Source organism: Gobio gobio, assembly GCF_949357685.1.
Source record: "Gobio gobio genome assembly, chromosome: 17".
NCBI lineage: Eukaryota > Metazoa > Chordata > Actinopteri > Cypriniformes > Gobionidae > Gobio > Gobio gobio.
The window spans coordinates 35606558-35619393 of NC_137110.1; the positions used below are offsets into that span (position 1 = coordinate 35606558).

Below are 12836 nucleotides of genomic sequence, written 5' to 3' on the forward strand. Positions count from 1 at the left end.
GATTGGAAAAGCCTCTGCCGACATGGTCATCACCGTCAAACTTCGGCTATATGACTCCATCGTCCTGTCAACTGTCCTCTACGGCAGCTAAATCGGGACCATGTCGGCTCGTGTTCGGAACAGGATAAATGCCTTTCATCATCGATGCCTCCGACATATCCTCATAATATGCTACACTGACCAAATCCGAAATTAAATAGTGCGGCAACGGAGTGGATTCGACAAACTGGACATCATAGTTGTGGAACGCCGGCTCCATTTGGCGGAACATATATATAGCTTGCCGCAGCAGTGCCTCCCTCAAGGGGCAATGAACTGGATTCCACTAGGCTGCAAACATGGACATGGTCGCACATGGGGACATTTTCACAGCCGACCTTAAACTTATTGATACATAATGTGTTGAAGTCACAGCCACTGCGATGGATTGATGTTGAGGGAGAAATCTTGTCGCCCAATGTGCTCTTGGCACAGGAGGAAATAAGTCTAAAGTAAGTTATACTTTTGTAGAAACTCTGAACTTTTTTCAGGATTCTTTGATGAATAGAAAGTTCAGTAAACAGTATTTATTTGATATAGAAATCTTTTGTAACATCATACATGTCTTTACTGTTATTTTTTATCAATTGATGCATTTTTGCAAAACAAAAGATTTAATACAAAAAAACCCTTTGAATGGTAGAGTATCACTGTTTCCATAAAAATAGTAAACAGCAAAAAAAAAATATTAAACATTGACTATATGTTTCTCAAGGACCAAAATTAGCATATTGGAAGGATTGCTAAAGGATCATGTGATACTGAAGACTGGAGTAATGACTGCTAACAATTCAGCTTTGCCATCACAGGAATAAATTACATTTTAAAAATATATTCAAATAGAAAACGTTCTTTAAAAATTCAAAATATTATTGTGTTTACTGTATTTTATCAAATAAATGCTTGGTGAACATGGTGAACACCTAAAAAAATAAACATTCTAAACTTTTCACTCTCTTTTGTTGAATCTGTCAGAAAGCAACATGTTTCAAGAATGTCTGTAGATAAGAATGTATCAGTAAGAATGTCAACATATGCAATTCTAGATTAGAGTTGCATTGAAAAGGTCTGAATTGAGACCCAGACACTCCACAAAATGCTATTATCTGGAAATCCTTCTCTATACAATTATCATATTTCACCCTGCAGTCAGATGTGTGGTATGCTTGACATTGTTACTAAGGGAAACTGGTTAAATAGACAGAACGGCCTACACCCTACAGGGCATTTTATAGGTGGCCTGTAATATAAGAGCAAATGGAGGCTTTGAGGAGAAGGCAATGAGACTTGTTTATTCAGTGGAGTCTTTTCAGGAGGCCACAGATGGCCATACAGCAAAAAAGAAGAGAGAAGTGCTCATCACCTGCTGCAGTGTTATTTTGTGTGTGCGTGTAAAGGAGAGAGAACGAAAGACAGATACAGAGAGAGGGGGAGAGAGAGACAGTAGTTCTACTCTGAATATATTCAGTTATTGATGGCTACTAAACATGACACAAGCTGACAGACAAGGAAAATATAATTAGACAAAATAAATGAAAGATGTGTGTAGGAGACAAGAAAAGGAAGCAAAGGAGAACTGAAATGAAGAGAGAACTAAGAAAAACAAAGAAATGTGTCGATCAAAACAGCTTGTAAATTGAGAAAAGGGGAGACGCAGAGAGACAGGAACATTGAGATAAAGAAATCAGGAGAAAGAGAGAGAGCAGGGGACAACGAAATGTGTGACAGAAAGAGAGTGATGTATGGGGGTCTGAAACATGTCACTCCACACTCTTCTTGTTCGGGGAAGCTCAATACATCAGGATTTAACCCCAGGCCTCCCCCTTTTGTGGGCTGCTGTCAAACAGAGACAAATATGCAAACATGATATGAGCCCACTGATACTGTCACCGCCTAACAAATAAGTCTTTCACCAGCCCGGCTGCATGTTGACAGAGCACCGCTGAGATGTTCACATTTCATGCGGAATAATACAGGGGTCTGGGGACGCGACAAAAGTCTTCTTTTAATCAAGGATCCTTTGTGCCATCTGTACAGTGCCGAGACAAGAATTATCTGGAAAAAAAAAATAATACAGCACAATTAGAATGCATGATTAAGACATCTCATGGGATTCTATCTATCTATCTATCTATCTATCTATCTATCTATCTATCTATCTATCTATCTATCTATCTATCTATCTATCTATCTATCTATCTATCTATCTATCTATCTATCTATCTATCTATCTATCTATCTATCTATCTATCTATCTATCTATCTATCTATCTATCTATCTATCTATCTATCTATCTATCTATCTATCTATCTATCTATCTATCTATCTATCTATCTATCTATCTATCTATCTATCTATCTATCTGTCTATCTGTCTGTCTGTCTGTCTATATAATCTGTCTATCATATACTATACAAATAATAGTCTCTTACTCGCATCAAACATGCAATTCTTTCATCAAAAATACAGTAAAACAGCCTAATTCTGTGAAATATTTTTACAATTTAAAACAACTGCATTCTACTTGAATATATTCTGTTCCAAATGTAGTGTATTTCTGTGATGGCAAAGATGAATTTTCAGCAGCCATTACTCCAGTCTTCAGTGTCACATTATCCTTCAGAATCATGTATTCTAATTTGTTGATTTTATGCTCAGGTAACATTTATTATTATTATCACAGTTGATAATATTTGGTGGAAACATTTTATCAGGACTCTTTTTACATTTTATCAGGAATTGAATTTTCAATTTCAAATAATCTGTCCATTTTGATAAATATAATACATCCTTGCTGAAAGTTATTACGTTTTATTTACTGTAACTTACTGTTTTTCTCAGTCGCTTTATTTCTCAGATCACAACTGCAATTATTACAGTAAAACTACTTGTTCAACCTCCACATCATCAAGTCACTTGTGCACATCATAAAAGCAATTTCTCATTGTTATGAACAAATTGCAAATGCTTTGGTACAGTCATGCAATTGATTAGGTGCAACTGTCTGCTGTTTCCTACATTATCAATTGCTTATATAATTTTTATCAAAATGTATTATACTGGATCTCACTGAATAGTCTTAACCCTCAAAACATATAGGCATTAGTTCCTTGAATAAGTCATTTGATGCAAAATGGTAAACTAGTATCATAATGTGTCAGGCATTTTGTGTACTATGGTGGCCCGGGAGAACTGAAAAAAACACCAGCAAATACAGAAAACATCTTCATCAGTTTGACAACACATAATAGCAACACGTGTTTCTGTATTTGGTTGTGTTGTGAACTTTTGCAGCGCGTTTTGTATTTGGTTGTGTTGTGAACGTTTGCAGCGCGTTTTGTATTTGGTTGTGTTGTGAACGTTTTCAGCGCGTTTTGTATTTGGTTGTGTTGTGAACTTTTGCAGCACATGTGAAGAGGAAGATTAATTTTTTTAATTGCTGGTGTTTTTTTCTATTTACGTGTTTTCTTCAGTTGTAGCGCGTTGAGCCCTCTTGGCCACCGTACATTTCTATTAGACTTGTGTCCTGTATTGATGAATTGCGGAGGAGAATTTTGAATTTCAGTAATGAAGGGAAATGTAAAGGGCTAGATCAACCAATGATCAACTAGTTCTCTAAAATATCTCTGAGATGCATCTCATGAACCTTCATTTGGCAAGCACATACAGACAACAACAGAGTGTTACAATTTCTTATAATGGAAGAACAACAAGGAAACAAACAGGGTCAACAATTGGTAAGAAGAAGAGGAGCAAGAATGTGTGGTGGAATGGTACAAAGTCAAAACAGTGGAAGAGTTAGAAGAGGCCAAGATTGTAGACTTGTTTTTGATTACAGTAAATAATTGCCACTATTGTGGACAATGTTCTCAACCATGACCTTTTGGCTGAGGCTGGTCAAAAGATACAGCCTAATTTTGAGAGAATAACCATGTCCTCAACCATTCAAACGTTTGTAGAACAGAAGAGGTATGTAATCAGACAATGCTCACTACATTGCAATACTGTACACTTACTGTAATGCTATATTACAGTAGTCCACTTACATTTTACACTATACAGTAAACATACTTTACAGAGACATAATGTAACACACACTCATGTACATATATACAGTAGGCCTATGTGTGTATATATAGAAAGCGAGAGTCTTCTCTTTTTTCTTTATATCGCAATGATATACTGTAATTTGTTGTCAGACCATTGTAATCAAAATCGTAGCCATATGTTTACATTTGAAAACACTGACAGAGTACACTGTTATATTGACAACATATCATTCTGATGGCACTGATATGTTCATTGACATATACTTACTTTTGAGAGATGAACTAAGGATTTTGAGCAAGTTAGATGCTCCTGCAGGTAATCCATTGTGTGGTGCTGTTTGTACAAACTGTACATTTGTTTGTACAAACCCAAATTTTTTAACAGTAGTGTATATATTATTTTTGGACTGTACTGTTTTTTCTAGGCGGAAGCAAATACAGACGTGCAGGATGTCTCCCTTCTTATTTCATCTCCACACCAACCGTAAGAATCCACTTAATCATTTTCAAATGAGTGAGCAATACTTCACTGAATCTCTTCAGTTCTGAAGCCCTGCCAAAACATCTAACGCTTGATTAGCTCTTTTCCTTACTTCTCCCTCATACCCCACAGCACAAATTCATTACTTATGTTCACAGTCTAAATATATCACTCCATCTCTGCTGTTAGATGGAGCTAGATTAGATTTGATTATAATAGCCTACCATGCCCCTCTGTTGGCAGTAGTCTGTGGTCCATTGAGAGGGAGATCAAAGGTGCCTGGTAGCCAGAGCCAAAAAAGTGCCAGATAGTGAAGAGAGGGAGGCCCCACGCTTAATCTCATGCACTGAGGGAAAGTGACCTGCATTCGTTTTTCCTCTGAACCTTCCATACATGTTCCTCTGGGATTTGCTACAGGGAGATTGCTGGGCATTGTGTTCTGACTGCTGAGAAACAGAGAGCTCCTTCACCACTCTTCTGCAAGTCATCGCAATCCACTCTGACTTTCTCTCATGTCTTCTTAAATGTTGGAAAATGAACTGTGAGGCACCCGGCCTCTACTTCCACTCAAATGCTGTGAGAGAGACTTAAACAAGATCAAACACATGATCCTCGGCCATTCCCACTGCTGTAACCACAATGAATTTACAGCCGTCTCTTTACCACATAATTCTTTGAAGGACAGGCACTCTCAAGAGGCTCTCGAACATGTGGGCGAAGAGGTTGTTTCATGACATATGACTTAAACCATGAAAACACTGTGACTCATTGGAACAGGCTCAAATGTGATGAACTGAGACATGACATGTTAACATAAGGGGAAATCATTAAAGCGCAAAAGCTTCTGGATCAAATGGCTGTGATTCTATCGATGATATGAATGAAATATTTTCCACTGCAGGAACGACTTCCTTGAATTGTGTTACAGTTATACAATTAAGTGAAACACGCAACTCTCCACAGAATCCTGACCCAGGGCAACCTAAAGCAATTTAACATACAGTCGGCCAAAAGACGTGCATTAGGCGAATAGGGATGTATAAAACATTTAAAGAAATTTAAGACTATGTTTTGATTGCAATGGAACTGCAGACCACAACATATATTGACCTTGGCAATCTCTCAAGAGTTTTACAGAGTAAATTGTTCTTTAACGTTAAAATGCACAGACAGTTTATTGGTCTAAATTATTTCATTAAAAAAAAAATCCCACAGTATCTATTGCATAGCAGACTTCAGGCTGGATATGATCATCTTTCTTACTGGACCGGAATAAATTGAGTGAGAAAAAGGTTCTTATATGGGTGTAACACTTACACTTAAGATACATGTAAATGCAAAGTACGAATTACATAGTCAGGCAAGCACCAACCCAAATACAAAATAATCTAGTTATTTGAGTCTTACACAGTTAAATCATACATTCATTCAGTCTGTTTATGAATAGAGCCAATATGGGCAATTAGTATGACATTACAAATCCATTCAACTGATTCATTCACTTAGAACTTTAAAGTAGAAACCAAATCAGACACCATCATTTCTTAAAATACGTCTTGTAATGCTGTATCATTTGCCATTCTGGGTGGTTCTATCTTCTTACGGCTATACATTATACATTAAAATGTCCATGTTAAATGGATGTTGATCATTACTTGACCCCCCCCCCCCCCCATGTAATTATAGATGCAATTAATTTCTGTAATTACATCTATAATTACATTGTTGACCCTTCTCTAACCCACCCTTAAACCTACCCAAACCACCAAACCAAACCCATCCCTAACCTTACCTATATCCACCTCAATAGCAGAAAAGGTGTTATGCAATGAATATGAACACAATAAGTACAATGTACATTTTTATGTAAATACGTAGTAGTTAGACACGTAATATAAATGTTATGATACAGAAGGGACAGAGACAAAGGGATGCAGGTATGGGATGTTTATTGAACAACCAGAAGAATGAATGGCAGTGCAGGTGAGTGAACGTGGAATTGCCAGGAGACAGATGTGGATGACTGAGTGATACTGTCCTTGTTCTTTGCAGATGTAGTAGGCTGGAGACAGACTGGAGCGGAGAAGACTCAGGAGAACTCACACGAAATGAAGGACAACGAAGGAGACTTGGAGACACACTGGAGACAGGTAAGTAGCTTGAGCAGTCCTAGAGGTGAGCATACAGGTAAGTACTTGATGCTAACGAGAGCGAGTCGCTGCGTCCCAATTCGCATACTATCCATACTAAATAGTATTCGAAAAAATAATTAGAATGTCCCAAATCGTAGTAGCTATAAAGCTGGGACAGAGATGGGTCTTGTGCATGTTACCAACTTGGGTCCCACCTAGTGGCAAGTGCCATCCTATATGAAATCCATGTGGGCAATTGGCAACATGGGGCCATTATGGAACCCATGGACAATCCCATATAGAGCCCATTTTTCAGCCCATTTCAAACCCACATGGGCCCCACATATAAATGTTGTCTGGGTTAAAGGTGGGACCGAGATGGGTCTTGTGCATGTTGCTCACTTGGGTCCCACTTAGTGGCAAGTGCCATCCTATGTGAAATCCATGTGGGCAATTGGCATGGGGCCATTATAGAACCCGCGGACAATCCTATATGGGGCCCATTTTTCTGCCCATTTCATACCCATATGGGCCCCACATATAAATGTTGGCTGGGGTTGAATAGAGTATTCCAAAGATTCCCGGAGGGTCTACTATTTCATAATTCGAAGTGCAGATCGATGCTCACTCTAACAGCTGATATTGCCCACAACCCATTGCGAGATGGACGAGGATTCGATTAGAACTACAAAAAGTGTTAAAAAACTACAAACATGGCGATTACGCGAGTCTGACGGTTAAGTAGAGAGGATTCGATAAAGGGGTTTGAGTGAGCAATTATCAGTATTTAACCTGACAAAAATATATTAATTCAATGTTAGCCAAATTACATTTCACCTTCAGCAGCATTGTGAACTTTTGTAATGATACGTTTGGCCATTACAGTTTTTCTTGATTGCTTTGATGCAGCCGTCAGCTCAAACTCCACATTTTCAAATTAGTTAACACACAGGCCTAAACAGTGGCACTCATGGTCAAAATCACACATTTTGTTTGCAAAAGGCTGTAACCGCACCAAAACATTTAAAATATGCAACAAAAGCAAATTTTGCCTTCAAACAACACAACTTGCACACAAGTATATGAACTCTTTCAGTCAATCATTACACAATTGACAACAAAATACAGAACTCAGTGCACCATTGCTTGTCATTGTAGCCTATTGCCAGTCACATTTGTTGTCTTTCTATATAGGCTGTGTCAAATTTGCCTTTTTGCAAAGAATTGGATCCAGAATAAGAAATGCTTTGATGCATTTTTTTATTGATTCCATGACATTCATTTTTTTTTCAAACCGTGTCTGAAAACTGAAATACTGTAAATATTACAGAGAATACATGTAAACCAAAATACAGTAAAGTCTATTGGAGTATAAGTCATAGCCACTATTGATACTCAGTCTCTTCTGTCATGATGATGGGGCCACAATATCCTCTCTTGCAATGCACCCAAGGAAAAATCTTCTTGCATGCCTTATCCAACCTTGACATTCCTCTGCACCTATTTCTTGGGCAGCAGCAGTCATTGCATTCAGCGAGGGCATTTGCTCACAGGGATGGTGATCATAAACCTTCCACCTCCAAGCACTGAAGAACTCCTCTATGGGATTGAAAAATGGGGAATATGTCATCCACCTCGCACACAGACTCTTCTTCCTCTGACCCCTCTACCTCTTCCTCTCACTCTCACCTGCCTTAGACCTCCTCCATCCATGCTGGTAAAGAACAACACAGACGTGGCACCTTTTTTTTTATAAGGCCTGCAGACTGATTGCTAATTGAAGATTTTTGGAAAGGAGTGTCAAACAGTTGCTTCAGTGATTTCATACTGATCTAGGTAGTTTCTAATAGTTAGGAATAAATGGTTTCTGTTTTGTTACCATAGCTAAAACAATGGCGTTTGGACTGCTTGAATGACATCCGTGTTAACTGTTTTGCAAAAGGGTGGGGAAAATGTGTCAATCCAATGAGAAAGGGTGAACACATTTGCAAGACGTGTCTTCTGCTCTGCTGAGATAGTGTTGATGAAAACTGAGTGGATCCTAGTTTCTCTAACCAGGTCAAAGCAATCAAGAAAAACTGTAACTTTGTAAACACATGAGAGGAGTCTCTGCATTAAAGACCCACGAATGGCAGATCAACGTGCTACTACATTTCTCTCCGATACGGTAGGAAATTAAATTGAATGTGGAGGATTTGAACTGTGACGATGATTGACAGGGCAGTTTAAACGGTGACGGGACGCACGTAACTAAGCAACAGAGTCTGTTAAAGATGACGATGTCCCAAACAGGGCCGTTTATAGGCATAGGCGAACTAGGTGGTCGCCTAGGGCGCCATCAGCTGAAGGGGCACCTATGAACGCATATCAGGGGTGTGTGTGAAGGGTGTCACGGCCACCCTGAAATATGATTGCCGCCCCCACTGGTTCCCCTAACACTATTGGGATAGACAGAGTTCTGTCAATCAGACGATTCCTATATTGTTGCATGTAAAGTTTGCATTTGGAGCGCTCAACACCATTAGATCAAAGAGCTCGGTCAAAGCTTTGGCAAGGTAACGCTTTTTTTAACCACACAATAAAGCTAAATTCAAAGGCCAATTAAAAAAACAGGTCCAATAAAAAGTGCACAAATCTGTATTTTGTTAGGGCCGTATTTGTGGCAGTCGAGAAATCACGCGGTGAAATGGGCAGATAGCGTAATATTGCTCGGTGTGTATTTTAGAGGCAAGATATAGGCTAACCACACTCGCTTTAACATTTCATGATATTATTATATTTTTACTCTATAAAGCTTCCTTCTCTTACTTGCACCTTCAAAAGGTGTGCGTTTTTGCGCCAATGCATTGTTCCGTGTGTAATTGTCCCATATAAAACTTTAACGGCTAATTTAAAAATAGTATAATAAAATGTGCTAATTCACAATATTAATTACTTCCTTTATTAAACCGCTTTGTCGAATTTAATGCATCTTTAGGGATGGTGTTGAATGCTGAATCGAGTCATTCAGTTCTGATAGTAGCTGTGTCTCATTTCATTTAATTTTGAAGGCTGCATCCTCTGGAGGACACATCCTAGAAGGATACGGTATATGGAGTGTCCTTAATCAGAATTAAACGAGATGTCCTCCGTAGGACACACAGGCAGGAAGTATCACGTTGCTATGCCAACACGTTCACAGTGGAGTTGCGCTCTCACACCAGTTATATGAATGAAAATTATTTATAACTTGAAAATGACTATGAAATGTTTCTTGCCTTGACAGCAAAGTACTGTTCTAAACGTTTAAAAATCACTAAACACTTGTAATCCTGTTTACCACAGCTATCTATTTGAGGTAATACAGCTTAAAAACAAAAAACAAGCTTGAAACTACTTAAGTTTAAACACGAACATCTTCGCTTGCATGTATATATGCCGGCAGCGCCCTTTTTTCAAATAATATTTAAAAAACATGACGGTTGTTAATGGCGAAGCAAAGAATTGTGGGTTATCTGCAGCAGCGAAGGATACACCTCATGCACACTCCTTCCTGAAAAGAAGGGCGCATTTGGAGTGTCCTACTTACTTTTCTGAAATGAGACAGCCTTGATGACGCATGCAGCATTCAAATGCGACCTCCGGAGGACGCAACCTTTCTAAATGAGACACAGCTAGTGTCGTACAGGGCATAGCATTGCGTTATTTAAAGGGGAAGTTCAATCGTCAATGAGAAACAAAAACCGCACTGAATCAATATTTATTCTTGTTACTTTCATGTGACTGGTCAAGCTTTTATACGTAATTTCCAAATTGTATTTGTATATGTTTTTTTCATAAGGATTACAGTTCCAAAATGGTATGTGTGTATGTATTTGTTAATAAGGATTAAAATTAATACCAGTAATACCATATTGCGTTTTAAGATTTGGTTGGGGGGTGCCAATAAGGATTTCACCTAGGGCATCAAAATGGCTAGAAACGACCCTGGTCCCAAAGCTTGCATACTCTTCTGCTACACACTCAAAAGTATGTACTTTTTCTTCACAAAAAGAGTACATACTTTTAGAACGTAGTATAAGTAGGCGAATTGGGACGCAGCGAGTGTCTTTAGTGCTGCTGGTGATTGCTGTGCTGATGGGGTGTAGGTGTGCGCGATCAGTATTTGGGTAAAGGAGTGCGCTGTGATTGGGTGATGGTGGAGCCTGGCGTGTCTGTAACAATAAAGTGTGACCAAAAATTTAACTAATTTTATATTGAACTGAATTAAATAAATAAACTGCCAAGTGTCATTTAAGTAAATCATGTATTGTTTTTTTATTTTGATATTTAAAACTATATTTCAGATATACTGGACCAAGCACATGCTGTACTTAAATAAATAAGATTATATTTGTAGTATTTTATTTAAGACTACACTTCCTCAAGTGACAAAACATTTTGTGTGGACAAAACTTGTCAAATTTGTTTTTGTTTTTTGCATAATGTCCCTTTCATATGATATCTAACATGCATGTTATAACTTCTGTGGGAAATTGGTGCTGCTGATGTAATCAGTGTTTTTGCATTTTAAAATCTTTAATTTAATATCTAATCTTATCTGCAAAAGACTGTTTTGTGTACTGGTCTGGGAACAGAAAGATGGTGGATCAAATTACAGTTATAGCAGAGATTGATTCTACCATAATAACTACAGTACATTCCTCAATGACAAATTCAATGAATTTATTTCTAAAGTTCATTAGTTTGGTCCAAAGTTCAAGTCTACCAGGAAAGTGCTTCCGTCAGCTCTGAATTTGAGAGAGAAAGAATTGTATAATATCTTACAGTTCAATTAATGTGTTTTTTTCTGCACTTCATCAAATCTGTATTTGTTTTTCTATTGGATATTTCTAAACTGGGTACTTTTTACCATATGGATATTTCAGTTTGATTCCAGTTAGATTTTTCCTTTCTTATTTCATAACCTGTAAATTAAAGAAACCAGATTGTACAAATGACGAAGATTAAACAAGGTTATTTTTCCCAGTGCAATACTCAATAAATTGCTCTCATTCATCTGTTATCATGGGCTGTAATTAATAACTCTTTGCTAATGGGGTCTTAGTCAGACCCATTCATAACTGTCTGCTTTACCCACTAGCCCTTGCAGCGCTGTGCATCTATAAAAAGCCCTTGACTCTAGGCCATGCAAAGCCCATTCATCTTCACACCCACACAGACTTGCGTATTCTATGGCATAACCTGTCCATCCCTCATCGGAAAGGAACCCGATACAGCATTGCATTTACTGAAACAACATCCCTCCCTGCGTCTCTGGGTCCAATTGCTGCATTTGCCAAAGATGATGCTGAACGACAGCCATTCATGTAACCAAAATCACTTTTCCTAATCAAACTGCAGAATATACACATTCTTTGTTGATTTCAGTCACACTAACCTGTCAGTTTCAGCCAAACACATTTAACTCTGTGTGCATTTGTGTCAGGTAGAATATGGGTTTACAGCCTGTGGATGTCTCTCAACAGTTACGATATTGGAAGTTTTACTCGAGGTTCCTTCCTCTGGTAAGGTTCCAAAATTGGGTAAATATTAGGCCAAGGAGATGAAATAGACCCGAGGCCACTAGGAACACATAAAATGGGGCCAGCCTCTGGGATAAAGGCGACTTAGCTGTCAGTCTACTGTATAGAATCCTGACCTCCATTCTCTCTGCTGACATCTACTACATAGACTTCAAGCAACAAGGATCTGGTGGAGTCCATTTCAGATAAATCCTGAGGGTGCTTTACTACTTTTGATAGACAGAGACACAGACAACTGTCAATCGTGGATGCTTTATCTGCTTCCCGAAACAAAAAGACAAAAACAAAACTCAAGAAAGACCATTTCCTTCTTTTCTGTTTTTCTAAATAGCATGGTTCATATAGTAGGCTGCAGTTTTATTTTGCAGTATAATGATAATTGGTCCCACTTTATACTAGGTGGCCTTAACTACTATGTACTTACATAAAAAAATAAGTACAATGTACTTATTGTGTTCATATTGTATTGCAAACCACTTTTGCTGATATTGAGGTGGGATACGGGTAAAGGGACATGTGTGATGGTATGGGTAAGTTTAAGGGTAGGGTTAGGTGTAAGGGAAGTGCAGA

The 12836-nt window shown here is 38.2% G+C and overlaps 1 protein-coding gene across 1 annotated transcript in view; it reads left to right on the top strand.

Moving 5' to 3' along the window:
- Positions 1–394: 394 nt before the first annotated feature.
- Positions 395–12836, top strand: part of mlpha (melanophilin a) — a 73600-nt gene continuing 61158 nt past the window's right edge. The window contains exon 1 of the mRNA XM_079841490.1: positions 395–491. The gene's annotated coding sequence lies outside the window, so the exon portion shown is untranslated. The remainder of the gene's footprint in view (positions 492–12836) is intronic.